General features: G+C 36.2%; 1 pseudogene; it reads left to right on the top strand.

Annotated features, from left to right (window-relative positions):
* Window positions 1–857: 857 nt before the first annotated feature.
* On the top strand, window positions 858–1,363 carry LOC111157773 (annotated as a pseudogene).
* The last annotated feature ends 17,486 nt before the right edge of the window (window positions 1,364–18,849 follow it).

Raw genomic sequence — 18,849 nt, forward strand, 5'->3', positions numbered from 1 at the left:
CTGAAATCATTGCTTTGTCCTGGATTTTGAATTTAATAAACCCTAAATCTAAGTCTTCTTTAGGAAAGCTGCTTTATATCTACTGCACCCTTTATTGAATTTTTACAGGGGGTGAGGCAAGAGACTATGGAGAAAGTCTCTGTTCCCTTATTTGTAGAATAATAAGAAAAATAGAACAAATATCATGAGGTTTTTGTGATGTTTTAATGAGTTAATATACAAAAATGTTTTAGTAGAATCCTAGCACATAGTAAAAATTCAGTAAATGTTGCTTTTATAATTATGATTATTATCTAGACCCATCTCTCAATCCCAGGCTTCACATTGCTAAATGCATGCCAGTCCAAGGGAAGAATACTCATTTTTTTTCTTTTTTTTTTTGTTAATTGTCCTTGCTCATTTGTCATCTTTTCTTTCCTTCTCTCCAGGCAATCTCTCCCAGTCTTTTATTTGTTTCTCTTCCCAGTAGGTATTTATTGGCCTCTCCCTATCCTTATTGTTAACTCTAATACTTCACTTCAATTACATTATATTCCAATTTCAACTAAGATTATCTGGAAAATTTATAAAATAATAATTGTTTAATAACCATCCTAATGGTACAATTGTTTAGAAGTAAAGGTTCCAACAAACATTAAAATTAATTTTAACATTTGTTAGTCATAGGAGATCTGTAGTCAGTGTATCTATTTCCCTTTTCACAATTTACCAGAAGTCTTTAGTGCAATGTCTATCCAGTTTTTTGCTCTCTACTAGCTTCCACTTGAGCACTGCTCCTGCTGCACCACACTTGGGGAGAGTTCTCGGTTCCTGCTAAACCAGCATTGCCCTTGCTTCTTTCAGGTGCCCTCATAGTCATCTGCCAGGGCCTCATCAGCCATGATGATATGTTCTTCAACATCCATAAGATCTGGGAGATCCCAGATCCTATGCCTGGAGGTGGAGGGGGAGATGGTCGGTAGAACAGTGGTTAACACGGATGACTAGATCATTGGTGAAAATGCCACCGTGAAGACCCCAAGGGCAAAGGTAGCAAAAGCACAGTTGTCACTGTTGTTGATATTGTCATGAACCATCCCTGGAGGGAAACCAGCTTCACAAAAGAAGCCCACAAGCACCTCAAAGATTACGCGAACTTAACCAGAGGCAGACTTGAAGAACAGAGACCAAAAAGAGCAAAACCTTTTATGACAGGGGCTGAAGAACAAACCCAGTAAATTCTTGCTAATTCCCCAAACTACCAATTCTTTATTGCTAGTAAAATGAATCCAGATGACATGGCTGCTCTGCTGGACTACTGTGAGGCTAGTGTGACCCGGTCTTCGATTTTCTTAAGGACAGTTTAGAAATGGAAAAATGTTAACCAATTCGGCTGTTACTTTGGATTTATCACCTGTTGTCATAATGACTGTTGCTTTTTATCCATACAACACCAGGACTTAGACAAATGGGACTGAAGCCATCTTGAGCTCTTCGTTAATTTGGGGCTTGATTTACTTAGAGCAGAGGCATTGTTTTAAGGAGAAAAAACCACATCATATAGGTTGTCTAAAAATAAAATGCACTCAAACTAAGACAAAAATTATCTATCAGTACTACTACATTATTAACAAGGACTGCAAATTTCAAGCCCTCTAGTGGTCAATACCATGTTGCCCATTCTAAGACTTCCTCAAAGATAAAAAATACTACACCTTCCAAAAATATTTCCACCATAAGATGACAGACCACTATCTTTGTCTGCCAAACAGTGTACCATGTTCAAGTTCAAGCTGAATAATTCATTATATCAAAAAAAGAGTTGTGAATACCAGTGTTAATTCTTAAAATCATGTACCTATCTTTACTCTTAATAAAAAAAAAAACTGAGAAACCAAAATAAAATTGTCAATAATTCCTGCCTTGGGTTTGGGTCATATCTTTTATACTATATTTAATTTTTTATTAATATTTAATATATTTAATTTTTTATTATGTCATATAATATAGTCTTTAGGAGCAAATGTGACTACTTATTATATGCATGGCTTAGAGGAGTTAATAAATATTTCTAGGTATCAGGTTCTACTAGTTTAAAAAAATCTAGATCAAACTATGAATCTTATAGGAATTATGAAAAGGAAACAAGCTTAAAATGTATACCTTAATTAGCATACTGCATGGAACAGAAAAGCGGTCATGAAATCAACAAAATAATCATGGTGCTGCTACTTTTGAGTGATAAAGGAAACCTAACATATTTCTCAAATTTCTTACAAAAATGGTACTCTTACTGAGATTATCTAATTAAGTCTAAACTCAGGTGCATTTTATGTCTACCTAAATAATAATTATTCCAACTTTTTAAGTTGTATATAGTTTAATAAGGTGCAAAACTGTATGGGTTTTGTTTCTAACTTTAACACAGATACTGTGTGCCATTTTTTTTTTTTTTTAAGTAAGGCTAAATCTCAAGGACTAAGGCAACATTAGGTGTGTGGTTTTTTTTTTTTAAATAACTAGTTATAAATAATGACAGTGATTACATAGAGTCAATTTAGGACTATTACAAGTATTTAAAATAGAAATGAAAAATAAAAAGAGATGTGACAATATTAATGTAGAATATCTTACTTCTTTCAACTCTAAAAAAGTAAACTAACTTTCTGATGAGATTATGTACTATTTAGCTAGTTATGTTTTACTTATAAAATATCCTTGTTCCATTGTGTGATTAAGTATGTGTATATTACTATGAAAATAATAAAACATAGTCTCCATTCATTTTCTTCTACAAAAGAAAACATAAACCTTTTACTCATGTAGACCAGGTGATTAGGTATCGTATTTCACTGTAAAATCATAAACTCAAGCTTTAATGTCCTTTATATATAAGGATATACATCTGTTTTTATTTCCTTGATTTCATACCTCTGCCAAACTTAGATCTAGAAATGTTTAAAAGTAGTTCTGCAAGGTTCAACTTATAATAAAAAGGAAGCAAGTTTGCCAAATAAAATAAAAGATGCCCAGTTCAATTTGTTTCAAACAGTACAGTGTTGGTGGTATAGTGGTAAGCATAGTTACCTTCTAATTTGTTTCGGATAAGCAATGAATGCTTAGTGTATGTCTTATGTAATAATTTTTTAAGAATATCTAAGTCCCAAATATTACATAGGTTAAACATATATTAAATAATTATTCATTATTTATCTGAAATTCAAATTTAACTGGGTAACTTGTATTCTTATTTGCTAAATCTGGTAACCATAAAAGGAAGATAAAACTTATTTTGGAAGAAAATGCAAAATAAATATTTCAACAATAATCCCTTATATTTTTTTTTTAAGATTTTATTTATTTATTTGACAGAGATCACAAGTAGGCAGAGAGGCAGGCAGAGAGGAAGGGAAGCAGGCTCCCTGCTGAGCAGAGAGCCCGATGCGGGGCTCGATCCCAGGACCCTGAGATCATGACCTGAGCCGAAGGCAGAGGCTTTAACCCACTGAGCCACCCAGGCGCCCCTATAATCCCTTATATTTTAATTGAAAAAAAAAAAAAGTGGATTTCCAGTCCACTAGAAGTGCAAGGTTAGTACATAAACAATCTTAAGAATATGGAGAGAAAAAAAGAACTAGTTCTCCTTCCAAATCTAGAGAGTTTCTGCTGCTCTTGGCACAATTTCCATTCCAATATAAATTTATTGAGTAATTGGCTCTTAGGAGATCTCTAAGAATTAAAGGTTAGTGGACAGTCTGAAATACAAAAATTCTAGGAATTGTGAATAAATGCCTTACCTACCAATGCCTAACCAATTCACAATTTTTAAAAAACATACCTACTTTCTGAGTCATAGCTAATTGAACCAGGAGTGGGAACCACTGTCAATCAAAATCTCTTCTCCAGGGATTCAGAGCTTGAACAATATTAAATTTCTTTGTGTGGCTAGACCTGATATATGCAAAACCATGGCCATTTGATAGGATCTCTACTTGCCCATATGCTGCTTTTTAGAAACCAGAAAAAGTCACCCTTTCTAGGACAACTCAACCCTGAGGATTCACAGCTTGGCTAGCAGAACCAGACTGTATTTTAACTCTCTTGGCCGGACACCCTTGTGTAGTGAACAACCTGTACAATCTTATGGAATTGCCTTGCCATTTTATGCCTTGCAAAATAAAACGTAGAGCACAGAAAGAAGTGTAAATGGTAGGTGATATAAGGCTACTGCTGGCACTATGATGTTTTTCTGTTTCTAAATTCTAAACCTCCTTGAGACAAAGGTCTCTTTCTATCATTGTGTTTTGTAAAAATTCTCTTGAATATTTATAAGAAATTCCTCCATTTTCCTCCATTTTGCCTAAGGTAGATCATGTTCATTCCTGACACTTGAAAACAAAATATTGGAATTAGTTACATAAATATTGGCTTTAAAGTAATGTTTTAAGAATCACTGGCAGATTCTGATAAGATTCTGGCAATAATCTATGTTGAATTGACATTTGAATATAGCAACGTGCATTCATTTCACTTCTGGTTTGATCTTGGTTTCAGAGGCTGACAAATCCTTCCGTGAACAAAAAGGTTTGCCTTAACTGCATCCAGAATGAATTTCATTTTCATTCACTTCCTATGAATAAAGAGCTCCTCAGGCTGGACCATAAGCTGTGTTGTTTGATATAGATGCCTTTTCTTTTTTGGGAACAATTTATAAACATAGAATTAGAGAGGCAGTAAAAAGAACGAATCAGAAGGTTTTATACAAAAACAGCTTAATGACATGAAAGAAAGAAACACTGGAATAAACAGGAACAAGAATGGAACCACTTAAAGTGTTACTAAGACCTCTCTGCCGGCAGTGGCTTACATCTTACCAAAGCTTTTTGTTTTGTTCTATTTTGTTCTGTTTTTTATGATTGTTGGGGGAGGGGAATCTCTGCTTTTTTCATAAACTGTGGGATCTCAAGTCTTCACAGAGCCATTTTCATAGACATTTACCTTCCTCCACGTGAAGATATAGGAAGCTGTTTTTTCATTGTCTTTCTACCATTTTATATGAGAGGCAAACTCACTCTAACACACAGTTCACTACAGACATCTTGTGTAGAATCATCTGTTGAAGCTTCCATTTCACACAGTATCATCCAGAGGATGCCCCTACCATTGTTTTCCTTCTTGACAATCATAGTTTGGGTATAAATACATACTTGGCCATCAGAGAAATTACCATTTCTTGAATCTGACCAAGAAATTTAGAATAGGTTAAAGTATCAATACTTTTTTTTTCTTGTACTTATACTTAATCTCACCCTACATCAACAAAAATCCTGAGATCAAGTTTCTTAACTTCACTGAATAATTTATAATTTTTTTCTGACATACAGTCACATATAAAATAAAAACTTTCATCCAGTGATTGTCTAATTTATGCATCTTTGTACAGATGTTAAATTCTTAGAAAAAGCTTTGGGATCCTAGAGACCTGGATCAAATGATAGCTCTATCTGCCTTCTAATACATGTGAACTTACAAAAACAAACATACTGTTAATTGAATCTTGTTTGCTCAAATGTACAACAGGTATAATAAGCCTTACTTTCCACAGTTCCTGAAAAGATTAAAAATATAAATATATGTAAAGTGGTTAACAAGGCGTTTGGCACATAGTAGATGCAAAATAAATAATAGTTACTATGAGGGGAATACGGATGAGCCTGATAATTTAGGTTCTCCATTTTTAACTTGGTTTCATTTTTAATATAGAAGGTGACTAGTGGGCATCATAGAAGACTAGAGAAGTAGGCTGGTGATTTGGAGGAGAAGGCTCCATAGGTGAAACACTCAGTTAGGAGACCATTGCAGTCCCTAAGCACCATGCTAATAGACTCCCTCTGTGATGATGACATATAAGTAGGAAGGAGTAAATCCTAATGGATAGCTTTTTTCCCCCAATAGGTAGTTTTAATGCAGATAGTTTTTAATATAGAATCTACAGAATTCCTATAGAATCTACAGGAAATAGGGAATACAAGGAAGAGAACAAACATTACTCTAAGGATTGAATTTGAACAAGTGGGGAAATGGTACCATTAACAGAGATTGAGAGTTTGGAAAGGATACACTGTGGACCGAAACAGGAAGTGCAATAGAAGAATGAGCAACTCTGGAGGGCTATAGAGGCTAGGGGTTATGATGTGGGAGTTATCTAGATGGAGCCAGTAGGCAAGGATTTTGGCACGTTATCCACTCCAAAGTAGTGGGGAAGGCCTAAATTTAAAGAAAAGGGAAGGAAGTAGAACAAGGCAGAAATATGAATACTGTAGGAACAATTCTTAGCAGTAGAAAAACCAGAAGAACTGGAATTGAAGTCAAAGGAAGACTTATTTCAAGAGAAGGTGGTATGGATTATGCAGATTTCCACAGATTCTCATGAGGATGAGCCTTGAGTCAAGTTGCCTGGATTCGGTCATTGGGAGTCCCTGGCCTGGTTAGTAGTAGGATTCTCAGACTGGCAAGAGGGATGGAAATGAGAATGCACAGACTTAAACAGATGACAGTGGTAGATTTTGATAGAACCCATCCGAATGAGATCCTTCTTTTACATTTCTTTCTTTCTTTTTTTTTTTTTTTTAAAGATTTTGTCTATTTATTTGACAGAGAGACACAGCAAGAGAAGGCACACAAGCAGGGGGAGTGGGGACGGAGGAAGCAGGGAGCAAACACTTAACCGCTGAGCCACCCAGGCACTCCCTTCTTTTACATTTCTGAGGACCACTTGGAATCTGGCTTTGCCAGCCTGTTGGAAGAGCCTGGTTTGAAATTCAGGGAGTAGACCATAGAAATATGCTAAGCAAATGAGGTGTGCTGGGAACGTTAAGGAATAGGGCTTGCCTCTAGTCACTGAAATATCCATTGAGGGCTTAGGAGTTTATTAATAACTTTCCCCCTTATCACTTAGTCACATTTGCAGATCCTAACCTGGATTAGTCTATAGATGAAGTAAGAAACTAAGTTGAGGAACGAAAGTACCAGAGCCAAGGAGAAATAAAAATTGGACAAGGCCTACAAAAGAGAGGAAGGATGTATTCAGCAAAACCTCTGTAGCAAGAGGTGATAGTTACATAAGCAATATGTTTAGAAAATGAGTCATCTATCTCTCTAGAAAAGCAGTTGCTAATTGGCTAATATTATTTACCCACTTAGGCCTTAGTGCAGCTAAATATCAAAGTAGGAAATTCACTCCTGAAGACATGACTTCCGTAGTTCATGTGTTTACTCCACACTGATTATCCCCTCAAAGAGCAGCCAAACTTACATAGCTAAATATTTTCAGACTTACCCATTTGAAAAAAATAAAGTGTATTTATGAGTATCTAGCAGTGGCATTTAAAATGAATAAAAATATGGAAGATAATATATAATAATTTAAAGTACACCTTTTGTGGCTCTGTAGTAGAAAACTATCTCAGAGGGTTGTGAATCATAAGCAAACACTCAAAAAATATGACCTATTATTATTATCTTAGTCTAAAACTTGAGTATAAAACTTAAAGTGGTCCTTATTTCTACATTTAAACATTAAATGCTCCAGTTTTCTCATTCCATAAAATGAAAAGTGTCCTGTTGATTACATGATTACTGGGAAACTGACATGCAAAGAATATTTACTACTATTCCTCCATCCTTTTTTCCCCAACATCAAACAAGGAAATCTCCAGGAAGAAACCACAGAATTGATAAATTCTAAGCTTCTTTTTGATTCTGGAATGTACATTCTAATTCTCAAATATATGCAATATATAATCTAATTCTCAAATATATGCAAATTCAAAAGTTTTATCTCTTTAGAACATTCATTGCTTTTAGTACACACATAAAAGGTATTCAGTGAAGGAAAACCCAAAAACACTGGAAAGAAATAATTCATACACCTACCCCCAAAGATATTCACAGTTAAAATTTAGGAAATTGTTTGAAGTTTGAGAATTTTATCTATCTCTCATCTCTCACTTAGCTCTCTCTCTCTATCCATCCATCCATCCATCCATCCATCCATCCATCCAAATAACAAACATAAACCAAATAGAAAACTGAGATTAAGCTATACAAAACTAAATTGGGATTAAAATAGACTCTTCAGTTACTTGAATTTTTAGTTAACATATTGTGACATTTTTCCATGCCAGAATTTTGCAAAGCACGATTTGATGCAATGATAGCTGCATATATTTTATTGTACAACTTGCTGGTATTTGAAAGAGCTTCTTGAGTTTCCATTGTTGAACTCCTCCAGATTATCTTCAGACAACCTGTTAATGCATTCCCAACTCATTACAATAGGGAGAATACGAAGTAATGTTTCAGAATAAAAAAGTCAGAGATGAGATATTCATAGGACTTGGGGCCTGGCCTCAAGATATTTAAAGAAGTCTTCCAAGAAGAGAAATGGAGAATTAGACAAAGTCCATGATATAAGAGCTTAAAATTAGCAGGTACTGTAAAGTAACTCTTGATAACTAAACTGATGAATATGTTATTTAGCAGGTGAGCTGATTACTCTCTCTGATAACTTGATCTGAAGGAATTACCCTGAAGCAAACAGCAAAGTTATTTACTGATTTATAGTATTATACTTCCTGGGCAGAGTTTCCCTAAAAACAACAACAGAAAAAACAAAATCTAAGTCATGCTAACATAGATAGTCTAGAGTTTTATCTGATTCCTATTAACACAGATGGTCTCAATTTTCAATGTGTTTTTTTAATCACTTTAGTATTAAATTTACAAATATATTTTAAATATTCAATTATCTCTATTTTCACCACTACTGCCTAAATCCACGCTATCACTTTTTCTTATGTTGCCTTCTAGCTGATGGCTTTACATTGCCAGCATTCATTTTCCACAAGGCAACCAGACTGAACTATGGGATGCATGCATTTTAAAATCCTTGCAGTGTTTCCAGTTTTCTTTCTTTCTTTCTTTCTTTTTTTTTTTTTTTGAGTAGGTTCTAAACCTAGTGTGGAGCCCAATGTGGGCCTTATACTCATGACGCTAAGATCAAGAGTTGGACACTTAACCAACTGAGCCACCCAGGCACCCCTTTGATACTGTTTTTAATGTAGTTTTAAGTTCCTTGTGAGACTCACAGACCCATCCCTACAGCCTCTTTGGTTTACTGCATGCTATCCAAGGAAGACCTCGTTTGGTTCCTTGAATTTGCCATGTTCTATCTACTAGAAAGCTCTAACCTGTACTTTTTTTTTTTTAAGATTTTATTTTTAAAAGTAATCTCTACACCCAACATGGAGCTCGAACTCACAACCTGAGATCAAGAGTCACATGCTCTTCCAGTTGAGCCAGCCATGTGCCCAGCCTTTCTCTGACTTTTTTCTTTTTAATCTAGTTAATTCCTACTTATTTTTCAGCTCTCATTTGCTCATCCACCCTCAGAAAAACCTTCTTTGCCTACTCCACCAGACAAATACATTCTCATAGCTCCCTATATTCTTCCTTTATACTATTTACATTTTAATGTAATTAATAAGTAATGATTTAAATATTTAATAATTTCATATATTTAATAATATAAATATATTTATATATTTAAATATTTATAATATTTAAATAATTGGTTTAATGCTTACCTCCCAAATAGTCGTGACACTATTTATTTAGCTCTATATTCTGTCCTCAGAATACATGGTGTAATATTTGAACACACAATTTATACAATAAATGTTTCAAAATTAATGGCAACATTCACATGTGGGCTGCAGAAAGAAGTTCTTTGTTTTCCACATACCTCGATAACCCACCCAGCTTAATTGCCTCTGCCTCCAAAAACACCTTTAAACTCTTAATTTGAGGGCAGAACTTCTTTGTTAAATGAACCAAGTAGTTGTGGAAAAAAGTGTTGCTTACAAAGAAGCCATTAATTGAAGCTATTTTTTTTTCTTGGAGTAAGAAATGAAATAGAAAACCATTAAAGGGAGGCCTGGGTGGCTCAGTCGTTAAGTGTCTGCCTTTGGCTCAGGTCATGATCCTGGTGTCCTAGAGTGGAGCCCCGCATCAGGCATCCTGCTCAGTGGGGAGCCTACTTCTCCCTCTCCCACTTCCCCTGCTTGTGTTCTGTCTCTCGCTGTCTCTCTCTCACTCTCTCTGTGTCGAATAAATAAATAAATAAATAACAAAATCTTTAAAAAAAAGGAAAACATGAAAAATGGGAAAGTTTTAGACAAAAATGTGCCTGGCCCTTTGCAGTGGTATTGCTAGAGCTTCCAGGACCTCTAAAAATCTGTTTCCCCTATTGAATGAAATGTGTGTATGTAGTAGTAGTAGTAGTAGTAGTAGTAGTAATAGTAGTGGTGGTGGTGGTGAGTGAAAATGGTAAACTGGTTCTTTTATTTATTTTTTTAACTTGAACCTTGTTCTGACTGGGGTTGGACCATTTTACAACATAGCTAAATCTCGATAACCTCACTAATGGAAACTGGCATAATATGGAAAAGTAAAATATGGTCATAACCCAAACCACGTATTTCCTTTAAAACTTTTTTTTAAAAAGATTTTATTTATTTATTTGATAGACAGAAATCTCAAATGGGGGAGAGGCAGACAGAAAGAGAGAGGAGGAAGCAGGCTCCCCACTGAGCAGAGAGCCCCATGCAATGCTTGATCGCAGGACTCTGGGATCATGACCTGAGCCAAAGGCAGAGCCTTTAACTCACTGAGCCACCTAGGTGCCCCACAAACCACCTATTTCCATTCATTCATTAATATACTTTTATTCATAAACTTTAAGTTATAGTGATACTTTACATTTATATAGGACTTTCGATTTTAAGAGGGTTTTTGTTTGTTTGCTTGTTTGTCTTACATGCTTTGTTTTAGATAAGGGCAGGCTAAGCTACAGAAACAGAAAGGATCCTTAAAATTCAGTTCCTTTTAGAACAAAGGTTTATTTCTTTAGTTTAGAGCAGGGGTTCCAGGTTAGCGGCAGCTCCGCTCTCTCTTTTCTGTTTTTAAAGACTTTATTTGAGAGAGAGAAAGAGCAAGAGAGCACAGAGGGAGATTGAGAGGGAGAAGCAGACTCCCTGCTGAGCAAAGAGCCCAATGTGAGGCTTGATCCCAGGACCTTGGGATCATGACCTGAGCAGAAGGCAGATACTTAACTGACTGAGCCACCCAGGCATCCCTAGCAGCTCTGCTCTCATGAAATCTTTCAGGGACCCGGGCTGACAGTGGGTCTGCTATCTTCAACACGACCCTTAGAAGATTATCTTGGGATATGCCATCCCAGTCATTCAGGAAATGTGAGGGACATTAAGGAGCATGCATGGGGAGTTGTTTCGGAGGGCTGGGAGCTGGGGAGAATGCAAAACCTGAAGTGGTATACATCATTTCTGTTCACATTTCCTTGCCAATCTGGAGATAGAAAAGTCTGGTAGGTGTTTTCTACCTATGTGCTCGTCTCCAGCCCTATTTTTTTAGAAGGATAGAACAGATTCTGGTGGATAGGTTTAACCACATGTATTATCTCATTGGCCAAATAAAAATTTAAAGCCACTTCTCTTTCTATGTTTTAAAGGAATGAATGGGCATGTCTATAACCAACTTCTGAGAAGTAAAGAAGCAGAGAGGTGAGAAATATTAGAGGCCTTAGTGATCTAGAAAATTAATAAGTAGTGTTTGAATAACAAATTATAATAAATAAAAACAAATTATCTAGATCTGTCATGCAAATAGAGAAATTACTATAATTATATAGGATTTGATGATAATAAACTGAGTAAGAAAACATTTTAAAATCTGTTCTGATTCGAGTTTGTGTTGCCTAGTTGATATACCAAAGCCTTGACATTGGCCTCTTCATGAAGAAAAAACAATCTTTGACTTTTGGCAAAGAAAATTTAAACCATTGATTTTTTTTTTTTTTAAGTTAAGTTTTGAAAATGAAGAAAGATGAGGGAAATGCTACCCTCCTCTAAAGCCACCTGAACTGAGAGGAGTTTTAGAACAGATAAGGCAATAAGGGCACCTGGGTGGCTCAGTTAGACCCTGAGATCATGACCTGAGCCGAAGGCAGAGGCTTAACCCATTGAGCCACCCATGCACCCCACAACAATAAATTTTAGACAGGTTAAAATACTAATCATAACTGTATTAGGAAAAAATATAGGCAAATACATAACCTTGTGAATAGGAAAATGTTCTTAAACAAGTTGTAAGAAACAGACAAAAACAGATCATGCAGGGCATTCTAAAATACATGTAAGATTTTGGTCTCCATTTCAAGATAACTAGAAAAGTGATTGAAATATTTTAGCAAAGGAATTGTGGTATCAATTTGTTTTCAAAAGTTTATTTAGATATATGGAGGAGATGGAAACTAGCATAAGAGTTAATGGAATTGAGAGGCTTTTCTCAGCAAACTGATAGATGACAACACTTTGGTCTAGAATGCCAGTGATGAGAAATACGAAGTAGACAGATAATTCTAGAAATACCTGGGACTCAAGGTATGGGATGGTGACAAGAGAGATCAATCTATGAAACTGAGCGGGGTCCAGACCAGGATATGCCTGATATGGCAAACTAAAGATTTTGGACTTCTTTTCTAAGGATATAAGCTGAGGAGTGACATATTAGATTCTTTAGTATGAATTCACTACAGAACCACGACCTAACATCCTAATCCAAGTGAGAAAAGGTGGTGGCCTAAAGGAAGGCATTTGCAGTGGGAATGGCATGAGATACAGGGACATGTGATTGGCTGGGGAAGTAAGGGAGAGGGACTGTTACAGGTGACCCTCAAGTTTCACCAAGATACAGAAGAAGTGCAAGTGAAGAGAGAATATAGGAGATGAATATTTGACATGTTAAACCAGACATAGAGGTGGAATATCTAAGAGGAAGTTTCCAACAGGGAGCTGGAAACACATCTCTGAAGCTCAGGGAGAGACTGGAGTTGGAGATGAAGATTTCAGAGTCATTAGCATCTTAATATCTAGCAGACTCTTACTTTTCTCCTTCCCCATTCAATGTGTGCCTGTGAGGGAGAGGGCCTATTCGACTCCTTGGGGAGTTATGTCCCTTCTTTCTCCTTCCCCTTACCTAGGGGTGAAAGACTGACTGGTGAAGAAATAGGAAAGTCCATGTGTGGAAGGGAACAAAATCTAGATGTGATTTCTCCTCTAGAACTGCATGTAGATCAAGCTGTGGCTCGACTTCGCCTGAAGTCACACACTGGGTTGTTGTTTGTTGGTTGGTTGTCTTTTGTCCTGCTTCCTCCACATCCTTATCCTTTTCTCTGAGAGCTCTGCCTTGATAAATCACTTGTCTAGATATTTTTGTCTAAGGGTCTACATCTGGAGAGCCAAATTTAAGACAGGCAATAATCAAAATAATGAGTTATTAAAGTAGCCTGTGAAGGGTGTGTAAAGTAAGAAAAAGAGCAGCCTAGAATGGAGGGCTGAAGCACACCATTTGCAATAAAGGTGGAGAAAAAAGAGCTCAGGAATGAGCCTGGAAAAAGTAGACAGAAATGTTGTGGGGGCGGGAGGTGCTGTGAATGGAAAATGTGGTGGTAGACATGGAAACCCATGGAGAACATTCTAAATCTTGTATGGAATGATCCAGAGAAGTCAAGGAATGGAAGGATTGAAAATGATCTATTATATATAGACAGAAAAAGACCTCATTGTACCCTATAAAAGATTGGGCATTTTTAATATTTTGGAGACAAAGACTGATGATAACATATATATGTATTTTTTTAAATAAAGGTATTTTTAGGTACCTGTTATGGCACAAGCCTTACACCAGCACTGCAGTAGAAGACTGACAGTTCCTGCCTCCATGGAGCCGATAGTCACAGTCCAGTGGGGTTAAGTGTTGCAACAGTAGTGAGAGTCATTACCCATGCACAGAGGAAGACTCAACACCAGCCAATTTGTGTTTCCATTTTGTTAATGGTTAACAACCGTTTTATAATACAGTTGTTTTGGTTTATGCATTGTATTTAATTTAATCTCCAGCTACAGTTCTTTTTAGCAATGTGTTACGTAGCCTGGTGGAGGATCAAATATGCTAACCCATATACTTGGAAGTAATTGGGAAAAAGCTACTTCATTGTGGGGCTATCCCTTATTTCCTCATTCATTTACACATTTATGTTTATTTGTAGGGAAAAATTAATTCTTTCAGGACATGATGAAACAAAGAATACCTTTTCTGTTGTGAGCTCTTGTTTTATGAATAGGTCATTTCTTCACCTGCAAATTCATCTTCCATGAATGGATAGTTTGGTGAATAGATTATCCACTCACTAGTGACTATATTTGTGTCTGGCTTTCCGTGGTTAAATTATTATACCTTGAGAAGGCTAACTGGAAACACCACCAGCAAGCTGCTTTCTCTTCTTCACCTCTAAATCTTCAGTAAAAAGTGGCTACAATACAGACCTGCTAAAATTCTCAAAGCAGTCTACTTACTATTGATAGTCTTCACTCTGGAGAGCTATGAAGATAGTATCATCTGTTCATTGTTTCTTATCTTGTAACTCTGTAGCAAGGAAAATCAATGATTGTTAATATCCATTTTGTTTACTTAAGTATTAGTAACTCGCCCTTTCTTAGCTGGTCTACTGAACACTTGCAATTTTTAATTGCAAATGGCCTAAAAGAGAAAAAAGAAATCTTCTATCTTTGGTTTTCCTGTTGTATTTGTATGTAGAGATCATTTCAGTCTGTCTTCTATCTCTTTGCCACTTTTTGTTAGTTGATGCTATCACACACACACACAAAAGGGATGGAATATATTTAGAGCAAAATATTGTGTGGTCTTGGTACTGATGTGATTTCATCTGATAGAAATCTAGCAATTTAGGTAATGATAGGGCTCTGCTTACAACTAGTTTACCCCCAAGCCCCCCTCCTCATACTTTACCCCTCCTCCTTTGTTGGCTGTTACCTTTTCCTGTATTAAAGAATACATTTTAGGGGCACCTGGGTGGCTCAGTCTGTTAGTATCTGCCTTCAGCTTGGGTCATGATCCTGCAGTTCCAGGATCCAGTCCTGCATTGGGCTCTCCCTGCTTGGTGGGGAGTCTGCTTCTCCCTTTGACCCTCCTCTCTCTGGTACTTTCTTCTCTCTCTCAAATAAATAAATAAAACCTAAAAACAAAAACATTTTAAAAGAAGATTAAATTTGAATGCTTTTCTTCCACCTTAGCAAATAGAACATTAAGAGCTTATAACACTAGCTGATCTCAATTTTTTTGTGATTAACCTAAATCAATTGAGAAACCAAGTATGTACATGTTTATAATTTTTTTACATTTACATTTGAACAACGTATTTTATTTTGTATATGATCTTCAAATTTTAGAAAATGTCTTAACTTTAGGGGCGCCTGGGTGGCTCAGTTGGTTAAGCAACTGCCTTCGGCTCAGGTCATGATCCTAGAGTCCCAGGATCTAGTCCCACATCAGGCTCCCTGCTCGGCTGCGGGTCTGCTTCTCCCTCTGACCTCTCCCCTCTCATGCTCTCTCCTCTCATTCTATGTCTCAAATAAATAAATAAAACCTTAAAAAAAAAGAAGAAGAAGAAAATGTCTTAACTTTAATCTGGTAATCCTTCATTCCCATTCTGTAACTTCTGACATTCTTTTCACATTTATGAATTCCTACTTCTTCCATCATAAGATGGATCTTCTTTCCTAGTAGTAGTGGTATTTAACTAGTTTAGGGATTACAAAAACTCATTTCAAAGCCACATTTTTCATTTCCTCACATTGACTTGTGTCTTCACAGTGAGAGCTAATCATTTGAAACTTTGGCATCTGTCTTTTTTTTTTTTTTTTTTAAGATTTATTTATTTGACAGACAGAGATCACAAGTAGGCTGAGCAGAGAGCCCAATGTAGGGCTCGATCCCAGGTCCCTGGGATCATGACCTGAGCCAAAGGCAGAGGCTGTAACCCACTGAGCCACCCAGGCACCCCTCCCACACATTTTCTAAAGCTCCTTTTCTCAGCCTCTGGATCACTCTAATGTAAGTCAGAATTTTATGTGGGTTTCTGTACCTGTCCAATACTTTCACGCCTGTTAAAGTTAGTTGTTGGCAATTAATATGCCAATAAAACTTCAGTCTAAAGGTGATCATTTTCAGTCAACATAGTCACAGTATCCCATGATTAAAAGTGCTTATTCAGAGAAATGGATTTTAAAAATACATTAAAAATTTACATCAAAGGAAAAAGATCTAGTACAAATTTTCTTGCCATTGAGGTCCATAAAGGAAGAAGGAATTTCCATTCTTTTTTAAAAGATATACCAGCCTTACTAAATTTTACATTGTAATAAAAGACAGATGCCAGGGGCTCCTGGGTGGCTCAGTGGGTTAAAGCCTCTGCCTTTGGTTCAGGTCATGATCCCAAGGTGCTGGGATAGAGCCCTACATCGGGCTCTCTGCTCAGCAGGGAGCCTGCTTCCTCCTCTCTCTCTGCCTGCCTCTCTGCCTACTTGTGATCTCTGTCTGTCAAATAAATAAATCTTAAAAAAAAAAAAAAGACAGATGCCAAAGTTTCAAATGATTAGATCTCACTGTGAAGACACAAGTCAATGTGAGGAAATGAAAAATGTGGCTTTGAAATGAGTTTTTGTAATCCCTAAACTAGTTAAACACCACTACTACTAGGAAAGAAGATCCGTCTTATGATGGAAGAAGTAGGAATTCATAAATGTGAAAAGAATGTCAGAAGTTACTATTCTAGTTGCTGGAAATAGAGCAGTGAACAAAGTAGACAATAACTCAATGCCTTTGGGGAACTTATATTTTAGTTGGGAAGTATAAGCAATTAACAAGGAAAAAAATAAAATTTATAGCTATACTAGATAGTAATAGATATTAAGGGTAAAAATAAAGCAGGCAGTGCAAATAGAAATCGTGTCTGAAAATGTGCAGAATTGATAGAGTGGCTAGGGAAAGCTACATCGATAAGGTGAAAAAATGAAATAGGAGAAATGAATATTCCAGGAAAGAGAGAATAGCAAATGTGAAGTCCTTAATCAGGAGCATGCCAAGTCATGCTCCAGGAACAGCAGAGGCCAATATGGCTGGAGTAGAATGATCCAGGGCACAAATTGAGGGTAGGAAGACTAATGGAGTCAGGGTAGAGGGCAGATCTTGGACGGCCTTGTAAGTCATTTTTAGAATTTTGGTTTTTAGTCTAATTGAGATGCTAAGTCTTCAGAAGTTTTTGAGCAAAGGCATGATTTGCTCTGACTGATATTTTAAGGGGACCATTATGCCTGCCGTGAAGAAACTAGAATGAAGGGAGTCAAAGGCAGAAGTAGGAGACCAGGAAGAAGGCAAGAGATGATAATCCAAGTGGAATTTCTATGTAACTTTAGGATTATTGTCTTAAGAAAGCCCAACTTCAGAAATAATGTCAATATTTGTTTAAATAAGATAAACATTTTAATCAGTCTAAGATATAAGTGAAGAAACAGCACAAATATTGAGCAAGCAGTGTTAAAAATACGCATTTATTTTTAAATAATACATCAATATTAAAATTGTTATGTTTCCTTCATTATATCATACAATCATAACCATTCACAATTATTTATATTTAAATAACTGAGATGAATACTGTAATTATGTAGGCCCCATTACTTGAATACTTAAGAAAACTTTTTTCCCTGAATTGTAAAATTTAGTATTATCTTTATTTATTGTTTTAATTTTACTTTTTGTTTCGTTTTTAGATTCAGAAAATATTAAATGATTGCATTATAACTTGGAACCATATTGCTAAATATTTAATATATAAGTTAAAATCTTAAGCATGGACCAAATCTCCTTTTTTAAATTTTATAGCTCAATTATTAATATTTAGACAGCTGTTTTTTTCTTTATATAACTTTTGGTACCATCTTGTATTATTACATTTTACACAATATTCTAATTGCTTTTTTATGGGTGCGAAAAATATGTATAAAATTCAAGTTTGTTACAATAACTGTTAAAATTTGTAAATATTTTGAAAACTTCAGTAAAATCTCTACTATTGCCAGAATGGCATTCCCCGGGAGGAAATGAGGGAATTACGATTATGTGTGACCCTGGGCGAGGTAATTTACTAATCAACAGCAGCCCCGGGGAGCGAGCAACGATTTCTCTAAACGTATATTCAAGTTATCTTTTATCTTCCAGCTGTGGAATTTTGAGTCCATGATATAATGCTAGTGAACAAATTATCAGAACTGCAAGGTTTTTAGGGTCCCATATTGTAAAACGAAGGACAGTAAGGAAATACTGTTCATAACCCTTTTGTTCTGCCTTTAAGTTTACAATTACATAGTTTATTAAAAGACAGAAGACAATAAGAAAGGCCCAGAGGTTGTTTTAAAATCAGTGATTTATTTTTAACGTAATGCATAATTGTTTCCCTTATCTACTGTATGCTAATGAATAGGAAGTATTCTTGAACTGTTAAGTGGCTTTTCAGACAGTAATTTACAGAGTATAGTTATGTGTCACTATCTAGCCAGATCTTTGATCACACAAGCTGAGCACACTCTGCCTCTCCTTTTCCTTTTCTCCTTTGCAAAACGAAACGGGCTAGATTGTGTTCATGTGATGCTAGTGACGTCAGTCCCAACCGGGTCGCGTGACCGACACCCAACCTTCTCAGCACCCGGCCCCCGCCTCCGAAGCCGGAAATCTCGCGAGAGACCGCCTTACTATCAGAACTTACTGAGGTTACAGGGGAGTTACTCTGAAGAGAAGGTGTGGCTCCGTGGAGGGAGTTTTTGCTTTCATTCTAGCATTCATGGCCGAAGCAAAGGCCTTCGGGGGTTGCCG

Source organism: Enhydra lutris, unplaced genomic scaffold (assembly GCF_002288905.1).
Source record: "Enhydra lutris kenyoni isolate GAN:26980312 unplaced genomic scaffold, ASM228890v2 scaffoldscaffold3, whole genome shotgun sequence".
Classification (NCBI taxonomy): domain Eukaryota; kingdom Metazoa; phylum Chordata; class Mammalia; order Carnivora; family Mustelidae; genus Enhydra; species Enhydra lutris.